At 41.0% G+C, this 11,436-nt stretch overlaps 1 non-coding gene across 1 annotated transcript; it reads right to left on the bottom strand.

The window, feature by feature from the left end:
• Positions 1–791: 791 nt before the first annotated feature.
• LOC135270043 (U6 spliceosomal RNA) lies at positions 792–897 on the bottom strand. The gene has a single exon (XR_010338258.1). It is a non-coding gene; the product is annotated as a U6 spliceosomal RNA (small nuclear RNA).
• Between the last annotated feature and the right edge of the window lie 10,539 nt (positions 898–11,436).

The following is an 11,436-nucleotide window of genomic DNA, read 5'->3' as shown; positions in this document are numbered from 1 at the left end:
TAATCCTTTGGGTATATATCCAGTAATGGAATTGCTGGGTCAAATGGTATTTCTGGTTCTAGAATCTTGAGGAATTGCCACCCTGTCTTCCCCAATGGTTGAACTAATTTACACTCCCACCAACAGTGTAAAAGCATTCCTGTTTCTCCATATCCTCTCCAGCATCTGTTGTTTCCTGATTTTTTAATGGTTGCCATTCTAACTGGTGTGAGATGGCATCTCATTGTGGTTTTGATTTGCATTCCTCTAATGACCAGTGATGATGAGCTTTTTTTCATATGTTTCTTGGCCACATAAATGTCTTCTTTTGAGAAGTGTCTGTTCATATCCTTTGCCCACTTTTTGATTTTTTTTTTCTTATAAATTTGTTTAAGTTCCTAGTAGATTCTGGATATTAGCCCTTTGTCAGATGGATAGATTGCAAACATTTTCTCCCATTCTGTAGGTTGCCTGTTCACTCTGATGATAGTTTATTTTGCTGTGCAGAAGCTCTTTAGTTTAATTAGATCCCATTTGTCAATTCTGGATTTTGTTGCCATTGCTATTGGTATTTTAGTCATGAAGTCTTTGCCCATGCCTATGTCCTGAATGGTATTGCCTAGGTTTTCTTCTAAAACCATAAATGGTTTTAGGTTTTATGTTTAAGTCTTTAATCCATCTTGTGTTATTTTTTGTATAAGGTGTAAGGAAGAGGTCCAGTTTCAGTTTTCGGCATATGGCTCGCCAGTTTTCCCACTACCATTAATTAAATAGGGAATCCTTTCCCCATTGTTTGTGTTTGCCAGGTGTGTAAAAATATGGAACGCTTCACGAATTTGCATGTCATCCTTGTGCAGGGGCCACACTAATCTTCTCTGTATTGTTCCAATTTTAGTATATGTGCTGCTGAAGCAGCACAGATCCTCTTTTATTCTTGCTATTTGAAATGCTATTGCCATGAGCATTCATATACATGCATATATTCTTAAAATTTCTCCAGTTATTTTCTGAATATAAATGTTTAAAACTGAGATTAATGCATCAAAAATTCCTTGTAGGCGTTTGCATTCATACTACTTACCATATTACCCTCCAGAAAGGTGGTGCCCCTGTCTGCTGTAAGACAGTGCTGGCTTTACCACACTCTTCCCCTGAGCCTACAATTACTTTTTATACCAATAGAACAAGATAACAATTTCTGAGGATGGCGTTTGATCCATGATCTACAACTTGACCCCAAACCTCCTTTTCAATTTTGTTTTTATCTCAGAGGTAGTATACACAGTGGTTAGAAACACATCTTTGGAAGAGGCTGCTTGGCATTGAATCCTGAATCTATTGCTTTATAGACAAGTATTCCTACAAAAGTGACTGAGTCTCTCCCTGCCTTGATTTCCTCATCTCTGGGGGAAGTGGTTCTATTAAAATTTGGGAGGGAGCTCATTTTTAGTTGTCAAATTTTCTTATGTTGATTAAGCATTATGAGTATTATTTTTTAAAATCTTGTAAAATATGAGTGGTTTGCCATGATCAGATGCCATATGGACAATGAATCTGAGAGGCACGGGGAGGCTGGCAGAGCAGCTTAGACAGAGGTGCTTGGGGCTGGGGAGGAGAGATGGCGAGGGCTGAGTTGGTGGGGGTGAAAATGACAAGGGAAAGGGAACCATATATAAGTATAAGCAGAGAAGGCTAGCAGAGGGAGAGCTCGGCTGCATGTGAATGTCTTGAGGGCTTGAGGCTCCCTTTCTAGTGTGCCTGCTGCTGCGCTCTGCCCACTATCCTTCCAAAGTCTAGGGGATGCTGTGGTTTTCTTTCACCTGCCTGTGGGGAAAATATTAGGCTGTATTCAGCATGCTAGGGAGAGCTGAATTTTATCGCTAGCTCACTGCACGACTGGTTTTATCCCAGCTTCAAAAGTGTTTTTTAACAGAAAATGCCATTTGGATGAGACTGTCTTTCTCATTCTCCACCTTTGCTCTTCCCTTGCTCGTCTTTACTCCTTCATTACTGTATCTCAGGATGTGTACCACAGGTAAGCACCGTGGCATATGCTGTGGGGGACATATATAGGAAACAACATGAACTTCATTCTGCAAGGGACACAGAAGGGTGCCTCCAATCAATCCCTCATTGCTTCTTTCTTCAGAAGACTTCAGAGATCACAGCTTTGACTAGGGAACTAGGGAAGAAGACCACTCTTTGTTGAATTCCTACTGCTACATGCCAGGTAGCATGCTAGACACTTGTATTGTGGTGTGTCCCCCACCAGATTACTTAAGGGTATATGCTCACTGCTTGGGCCCTAAAGGTTAGGTGAGGAGCCAGGGCCATGGTACCCAGCTGAGGGACAGGTGTTCCCAAGAACCCAGACATCCCAGAGAGTGTCTAAGAACCTACCAAGGAAAACAGTCCCATCACACACATACACAGTAAAAAAGAGCCAGAAAATCAGCTTAAAAGCAGCTTAGAGACAGAAAGTGATATAGATCTCTACAGTTGTCTTGCTGCCACCCAGGAGTGTCCCATATCTAAGTCTTAATAAAGTCATCTACTCGCCAAGCTGGACTTGTCTGAGTCCTTCTTTGGTCTCTTAGCACCTTCCCAGTTTGGGAGGCAGGAGCGGGTGTTACAGTCCCAAGTTTTTCTCATTACAACACTGTATATAAATGTTCTTGTTTAATCCTCTCAATGACTATATTGGTATTATTATCTCATTTTATAGTTGAACAAATTGTGGCTCAGAGAGTTTCCGTAACTTGTGCAAAGCCATACAGCTAGAGATTGCAAGACAGGTTTGTGTGGCTGACATTTGGCTCCACTCTGGCCTTTTCTATCTTTACAATTGTTGGCCAAAGGACTATGGAAACCCATATTCATCCTTCTGCTGTTCAGAGGACCTCACTTGTACTTATTCCCGGAAGGAGGTGAGATTATGGAAGTGAAGTCAAAAGCAGAGTTTTCCCACAGATTCTGGTAAGTTATTGCTTCTGAAAGGAGGCATGCACATTGGCTAGTGCTATGAAGGGTATTGATGTCTTTGGACTAGTAGAAGTTCTGGAGAGTGGTGAACTTTCAGGTAACCTCCTCTCTCATGTTCCTTAGGTCCACACTGAAAATCTGGCTTGGTTACCTATGGCATGAGGAAAGCCATACCCAGTTCAGCAAGAAACCTAGTGTCCTAGTTTTCTGCAGAAAACCCTGGAAGTCACATTGCTGCTGCAGCTGCCACTTCTGACTCTGGATTTTGGTGATTGATTATGAGAAATGGGCTGACTGCAGGGCATCCTGCAGAAGGGAAGTTAGTAAGCAGCCAGGTTCTGGGCCGATTCGGTTTTATCCATGGCATGACTTCTTTCAGGTTTCTGTTGATTAGCTCTCTTGAGAACAGTGGCAGCTTGGCTACTCTGTGGCAGCCTGGGGTGTCTCCCAGGACAGGCTGGTTGCTAGGCATCCTGAGGTAGTGGCTGCCATGAGAACTGCAGGCAGCCCAAGCTGTGCTGTGCTTAGCACTCCAGGGCTTCTGACAGCCCTGGTCTGACCATCTGATATACCAGGAAGGCGTGTTTCTTGTTGAGGGAGAGGAGGACATTCCCTAGAGGCTGATAGACTTTTTTTTTTTTTTTTTTTTGAGACGGAGTTTCGCTCTTGATACCCAGGCTGGAGTGCAATGGCGCAATCTCGGCTCACCGCAACCTCCGCCTCCTGGGTTCAGGCAATTCTCCTGCCTCAGCCTCCTGAGTAGCTGGGATTACAGGCACGCGCCACCGTGCCCAGCTAATTTTTTGTATTAGTAGAGACGGGGTTTCACCATGTTGACCAGGATGGTCTCGATCTCTTGACCTCGTGATCCACCCGCCTCGGCCTCCCAAAGCTGATAGACTTTTAAGGCTGCACATCTCTTGTATTCCTCCCTGTGGGGAGCTCCAGGAAGCTCTTCTGACAGGCTGGGTAGAAGGCTTCCCTGTGGGAGTTCGTAACATCACATCTACACTTTTATTCATGCAGTTATCTCGGTAAGTTGAAATGATGTACCTAAGAAGTTAAAAACAGATCACTAGAGGAGGATGGGGAGTCAGTGGCCCCAGTACCCAGAGTAGTGCCTGGAACACGAGAGATGCACAATCAATGGAGAATTGTTTGTGGAGCTGCGAGGGCTGCTCTCGGAGACTCAGGTTCCTTCTGTCTTCCTGATCTGCTTCTGTCCTCACAAGCAGTTGCAAGATGGCTGATCTGTTTTTATACCACATGTATACATTACAGACAGTAAGAAGGAAAAATTGAGACAGAAAAAAGTTGGACTTTTATTGTATAAACAAGGCTTTTCCAGAAAGGCTTTTCCAAACTCCCTTGGCTATCTCTAATCCGTGAGGGAGTTTGGGAAAATAAATGTTTTCACCTGGGCTTCTTGCCCTCTTAGACAAAATCAGGATTCTTTTAGCTAGTATGAGAATGTATTAGTTTTCCAGGGCTACCATAACAAAGTACCCTAAACTTAAATGGTGGAAATGCATTGTCTCACAATTTTGGAGGCCAAAAGTCTGAAGTCGAGGTGTTAGCACGGTTGGTTCCTTCTGAAGGCTGTGAGAAGAATCTGTTCCCTGCCTGTCTCCTAGCTCTTGGTAGTTTCTTGTCAATCTTTGGTTTCCCTTGGTTTGTAAGTGCATCACCTGATCACTACCTTCATCTTCATATGATGTTCTCCCTCAGGACATGTCTGTTTCTGTGTACAAATTTCTCCATAAGGATGCAATCATATTGGATTAGGGCTCCTCCCAATGACCTCATTTTAACTTGATCATCTGCAAAGACTATATTTCCAAATAAGGTACATTCACAAATACTGCAGGTTAGGATTTCGGCATCTTTTGGGAGTGCACAAGTCAACATATAATAGGAAGTTTTAAAACATAGCCTTCAAAATCTTTGACACTCCTCTTATCAAGAGGTGATGTCTATGCCCCTTCCCTTGAATCTGATTGCTTGTGATTGTGTCAACTAACAGTGTATGGTGGAAGTGACTTCCAAAACTAGGACATAGAAGGCCTTGCAGCTCCTGCTTGACTTTCTTGGGATAATCTGGAAGAAGCCAGTTGCCATATTAGAAGTCTGAACATCCTGAGACTACCATCCTAGAAAGACCAGATGTAGGTGCTCTAGCCAACATCTGCAGCTGAGCTCCTTGCCAGTAGCAGTGTTAATGCCAGCCTGTGTGTGTGCCATCTTGGATGTCCAGTCCAGTTGAGCCACCAGAGAACTACAGCTCCAACTGGCATGTGACTGCAACCACATGAGAAACCCCAAGCAAGAACTACTTTTATAAGCTTTTCTTAAATTCCTCGAACAAAGTTATGAACAAAAGCAAATGGTTGTTTTTAAGTCACTAGTTTGATAAGTTGTTGCTTAGCAACAGAAAGCTAGAATAATCAGTAACTCTGATCAGCCAAGAAGAGCAGTGGGGCCTCTGAAATTCAGGAAGAGTTGTCATCAGGAGGATGACCCCAGGAACCCCCCTTGTCAGAGGTTTTGTATTTTTAAATTTCCACTGGAGTTGGGACTCTCTTCTTCATGCTGAGATATTTGGTTGAGTGTTGATAATGGTAATGTCATCTGACTGTTAAAATAATTATCTTCAAGGGAGAAGTTACATCAGGGATTATCACTGTTAACTGGTGTAATAAAGGTGTTGGTCCCTGGCTTGCCCTATCATCAATAGGCTGCTGAGCCAAGGGAGAATTGTCATTGAAAAACACAATGCTAGCTTGTATAACTTGTTTCACCAACCAGCAGGTACCTTCCCCTCCCCCATTTTACAGGCAAAGGCACTAGGTGTAGGGTCTTCTGCAAGACCTTCAATTCTACAGCAAAGTTCTCAGCTTCACAGTTTATTCTGGGGACCCCAGAGCCAGACTCTGCCTCTCAAATGATGGGTGAAAAAGGGGCTTGTCTTATGATAGAATTTTCTGAATGTGCTTACAGTCATTCTGTGCTGAATAGCTCACCAGTGGGTGGCTGTTCTGCCTCTGGTGTCCAAATTCCACTGCTTTTCTATTCTCTGTGTGCTTTGCCAGATCTCAGGACTTGTCATTTCTCTTTTAGCCCTTCTTCAGACCATGCCTAAGCTGAATCCTTCCTTGGGTTTGACCTTTATTCCATTTCTCTTGGCTTCTTCAAATTCACCTTTATGCTTTGAGCAATCTCCCCAACAGCAGTTACCAAGCAACTTCTTTTCCTTTCTATACATTCCTCTTAAATTTCCATCTGTTTCATCAAGCCCTTTGCTCAGCCATGCTGCTGCTTTCTAGTTTGCACTGTGTTGGAACTATAGACTAAAAACCAAAGTTATGCTATGTGGAGCAGGGTTCAGGGTAGTTAGGGCACAGCCTTTGGAGTCAGTGATGTTCAAATTCTGGCTCTGCTACATATTAGCTGTGTGACATTAAGCAAGTTATTTAACTTCCAAACCTTGATTTCCTTCTCTGTAAAATGGGTGTAGCAAATTATATTTTCCAAAGATGACCACAACAATTTCTCCTGTTTAACATGCTCTTCTAGAACCTTCTTACTCAAGAGATGGGCTCTATGTCCCTTTCCTTTGAGTCTGGACAAGTTCATGACTTTCTTGTAACCAGTTGAATGCAGTGGAAATAATGCTGCATGACTTTAGAAGTCAGATCAGGAAAGGTGATGCAGCTTCTGCCTTCCTGGCTGGAATACTCATACTGGAGCCCTGAGCAGCCATGTAAGTTGCTTGGATCCCCACAGCCCACTAGACTGTGAGAAAGCCCACATGAGCTCATGTGAGAAACCATATGGAGAAGCTCTGAAGGTATACTTGATTTTTATTATTCACAGCTTCTGCATTTGCAAATCTGCCTAGTCACTGAAATTTATTTGTAACCCAAAATGAATACTTGCAGCACTTTCAAGGTTATTTGTAGACATGTGTAGAGTGGTGAATGATTTGAGTCACCTGATGTGAAAATTCTGAGCTGAGATCAAACAAGATGATACTCTGCCTTCTTATATCAGCTCTCATACTATAAACAGGTGACATTTTCAAAGTCTATTTAGTGGTATTTTTTTGCATTTTGTGCTTTTTGTTGGTGATTTTGCTATTGAAAATGGCCCCCAAGCATAATGCTGAAGTATGTCTAGTGTTTCTAAGCTCAGGAAGGCTATGTTGTGCCTTACAGAGAAAATGCATATGTTTGATAAACTTTGCTCTGCCATGAGTTATAGTTCTGTTGATTGTGAATCCAGTGTTAATGAATCAACAATACATATTTTGTATGTATACATATATATATATATATAATAAGGTATCTTTAACAGAAACATATACTAAACAAGGTTATGTATTGATCACTTGATGAAAACATCGTGACCAGGGACTCGCAGGAACCTAATCCTGTATTTCCCCTAGGAACAATGGTTCAATATTTGTTCAAGGTGACTTTATAGAACATAACTACCACAAATAATGAGAATAGACTATACATGAACAAAGAGAGATGCTCAGTCAGCCCCTGGCTTCTGAGTTCAGAAGAGCTGAAACAGACTCCTGCAGTTCTGTCTCAGTCACTGTCTGACTGTGACTACTTGAAAGACCCTGAGCTAGACAGCCCAGGAGAGGTACTTAAATTACTGACCATCAGAAACTGTACAATATGATAATTTTATCTTTAAACAAAAATACTTTTAATATTTTGTTATCCTTATTTATATAGCTATATTGTTAATACTTTTTGTTACTATTAAAAATGTTTTAAGCTGCAATAGTAACCAGAATAATGGAGTTAACAATGTATCCCTCCCAGGGTAGGTGGGAGGATTAAATGAGAACATCATTAGATCATGTTGAAAGGGCTAAACGTTGTTAAGTTCCAAGTACTTCACTACCATTAATATTATGAGTCTTCTGTATTAGCCTTTATTTTATAGAAATACGATTATTACAGTTGGAAAGAGGCTTTAAAGATCACCCAGGCTAATCTGTGTATTTTTTAAGAGAACAGAGATGCAGAGAGGGGAAATTGTCTGCACACAGAAAGTTGATGGCAGAATATGAATTAGAAGTAAGGTTCTTCCTCTGTGCTGAATAGAAAACCCTTTTAACTGTTTTTTTTTCATGTTTCAATTATAGATGTACCTTAGTTATTGACAAAGCAAAGTAGAATCTTGATTCAAATACACAGAAGCCTTGAAGTATAATTCATCCCTTTGGTCCTAGAATCACAGGCGAGATGATATTTTATTATCTGACTGCACAAAAGAGGGTTGTTGTGGGGGATGGAAATTGTGCCCTGGAATATACCTTAGTAGATATCAATGTTACTGGTTTTAGATTATAACCTGAATAAGAGCTTGGTCCCTGCATGGCAGTTTCTAGCACACAGTGGCAGACTAGGCCTTGACTGCTGGAAGAGCAAGCAGATTTTGAAAGGGCTTGGGTTGAGAGAGGTGGTGATGTCTATAACCATGGTCTTAAAAACTCTTGATTTCAGATCCTGTTGACAGTAGCTGGTATTTGACCCTAGTTTCTATTATATACTAGAAATGAGTTGCTTCTGGTGTGATTCTGAGAGTCACTTTTTGCCCTGTATATTCTGGGTAATGACATATCATCTCTGATGACACAAAATAAAACCAATAAAAACTTTCAAATATTTGTGCATGTGGGCTCTAGGCAAGGCTGGTGAGTAGTGACAGGGAGATATGCATGGGGCCCCAGTCTAGAGTTCAGGATTTCTCACCATCACAAAGGAAATGAGGGGCTCAGGGTTAGTGTGAGGAGGAGGGTTTTCATTCACCCTTGCCCATTCTGTACTAAATATCTGTCCCTTTAAAGGTACTTAGACTTATAAATGTATACCTCATCTACTGCATTTAATGAATCTTCTCTCTTTGCACAACTGGTATAATCTATCATTTTGAGAATAAAATGGAAAGATTATAATTTTGATGTAACAAAATGCCATTTTGGATAAACTTGAAAAGTACCAAAGCCAAATGCAAAATCAAACCAGTAACTTGGCCATATACTTTGTCTATCTCCGATGACTCAGGAGGCCCTCTGAAGAACTTAGGAATGTCCTTCCAGTTCCCTTTATTTGTCTCTGGCCACACAGTCACAGGGACCACCTCTAGAAAGTGGCTGCTTTGACCCTACTTCTTCACCCACAGCCAGAAATGTTCTTTTTCTTTCTATGTCTTGGGCTCTGGAAACTTGAAACTGTTGTAAGCCTGAACTTAAATTACATTCCAAGAATGAATGAAAGACAGATTGCATCTCTTTCCTTTGATCTTTTACATGTTATAGTTTAAGTCTTAGAGAGAAAATTTCCCTTAAAGAGATAGGATGACTTCTAGGTCTATAAACCATTACATAATGTATACAGATAGAGGGGATTCCATTATTATGAGTTAATTAATAGTTCGACAGATATTTATTTTATGACTCTAAGGAGGGCATGTACCCACCAGAAGATAAGTTGGCCCCTTTATGGACACATAGACAAGGGCATATCACTGAGACTAACAGCAGTTCTCCAAGTGTTGCCCAGGGTAGAGGCTGTCTTAGCCCATTGGGTCCTGGGAGGAAGTAGATCTCAATTGTGTGGACAGAGATCCTTGACACTCTTAAGCTCATGGTGCCCACTAGTGATTTCTTTACCCAAAGTCCTTGCCTGATTCCACATCCAGTAAGCAAATTGTTGATTATAATCTATTTCCCATGCAGATTTCTTCTAGGGAGATGTCTTAGTCCATTTATATTGCCATAAAGAAATACCTGAGGTCAATTTATAAAGAAGAGAGGTTTATTTGACTCACAGTTCTGCAGGCTTTATAAGAAGCATGGCACTAGCAACTGCATCTGCTGAGGGCCTCAGGCTGCTTCTACCCACGGCAGAAGATGAAGGGAAGCTGGTATGTACACAGATCACATAGCAAGACAGGAAGCAAAGAAAGAGTGGGGAGGTGCCAGGCTCTTTTTAACAACCAGTTCTATGGGAACTAATTGAGTAAGAACTCCTTCTCCACTCCCCTGAGGGAGGGCATTCATAAGGGATCTGCCCCCATGCCCTAAACACCTCCCAATAGGCCCCACCTCCAATGTTATGGATCAAATTTCAACATGATATTTGGTGAGGACAAACAAACGTCATTCAAACTATAGCAGGAAAGAATGCAGTGAAAGCAAGAGTCAAGCCCCACCTGAAGACAGACTTTTTAAAAAAATAAATCAGTAATCTGGCATTCCAGTTTTACATATCAATTTCACTGAAGGATTTGGTTAATGAGAGTCTATCATGGAGAGGCAAATCCACAAATTCTTCCTGGAGAAGCTACTGAGTAGCACTGGGTAGGACAAATGGAGGTGAAGTAAGAAAACTTGTCAGGACCCAAACTTTTTGGAGTATTCATAAACACTGAAAAAGGACCCAAAGATGTTATGTAGGAATTTAAACAAGATGACTAATTAATGTGTGTGTGGGGTGGGGAGAAGTGCAGGGAAGATGGCACTGGGCAGATATAGGGGCCCACTTTTGTAAGCTATAGCTCAGCATGTTTCACAGTATAGTCCCAATTTACTGAAACAGAATCTTTGGGTTTGGGTCCTGGGCATTTGTGTTTTCAACAAACTTCCATGTGATTCTGATGCCCATTCAAGTTTGAGAACCACTACCCCGGTCCATGTAATCTTTGTTCAATTCTCCCTTCCTCCATGCCATGTGAGAAACAATGAATAAAAAGATAACATTATGTGTCTAAATCTAATTCCTCTTATTTCTATAGTTCAGATAAGCAGAGGTCCCCCAAGAAATGAATTTTCCATGGACTCATATCCCAGTGCCAAATAAACCAGCTTTCTAAAACTTTTAGCACCTTGGTTCAAATATTAATAGGATAATGAAATAATTTGGGGGAACAAGTTTTGGAATGAAGAGAGACAACCATAGATGTAATGTTTAAAGGGGTGTTCAAATACTTTTTTCTCAAAAATGAGATTTTATGGCCTTAAACAACTGTTTATTAAATAAGCATTTACTTAGAACATATGGTATTCTTTGCATCAAAGACTACTTAGGAAAGTGTGACTAGGGGAACCTTGTCTTTCTTTTTTTTTTTTGAAAGAAAGAAAGAAAGAGAATAAAGAAGAGGAGGAAAAAGGAAGAGAAAGAGAGAGAGAGAATGGGAGTATTGCTTTCTTGCCCAGGCTAGAATGCAGTTTAGTAATGGGTATTGAAAACCTCTTTTATACCAATAATTATACTTGATGTAAACAGGAAGGAATAAGGGAAGAAAATAACAAACGAGCAGCCAACCAATATTTCATTTAAACCTATGAAATGCTATGTGATTACTGAGGAGTGATTTACTTCCAATTATGTAGTCACTTTTGGAATAGGTGTGAGGTGGTAATGTGTGTTTTGTGTATTTGAAGTGGAGAGT

The sequence above is a fragment of the Aotus nancymaae genome, unplaced genomic scaffold, assembly GCF_030222135.1.
Source record: "Aotus nancymaae isolate 86718 unplaced genomic scaffold, 86718_ANA_hifiasm-v0.15.2.pri h1tg000058l, whole genome shotgun sequence".
Classification (NCBI taxonomy): Eukaryota; Metazoa; Chordata; class Mammalia; order Primates; family Aotidae; genus Aotus; species Aotus nancymaae.
This window is presented reverse-complemented; position numbering and strand designations above follow the sequence as displayed.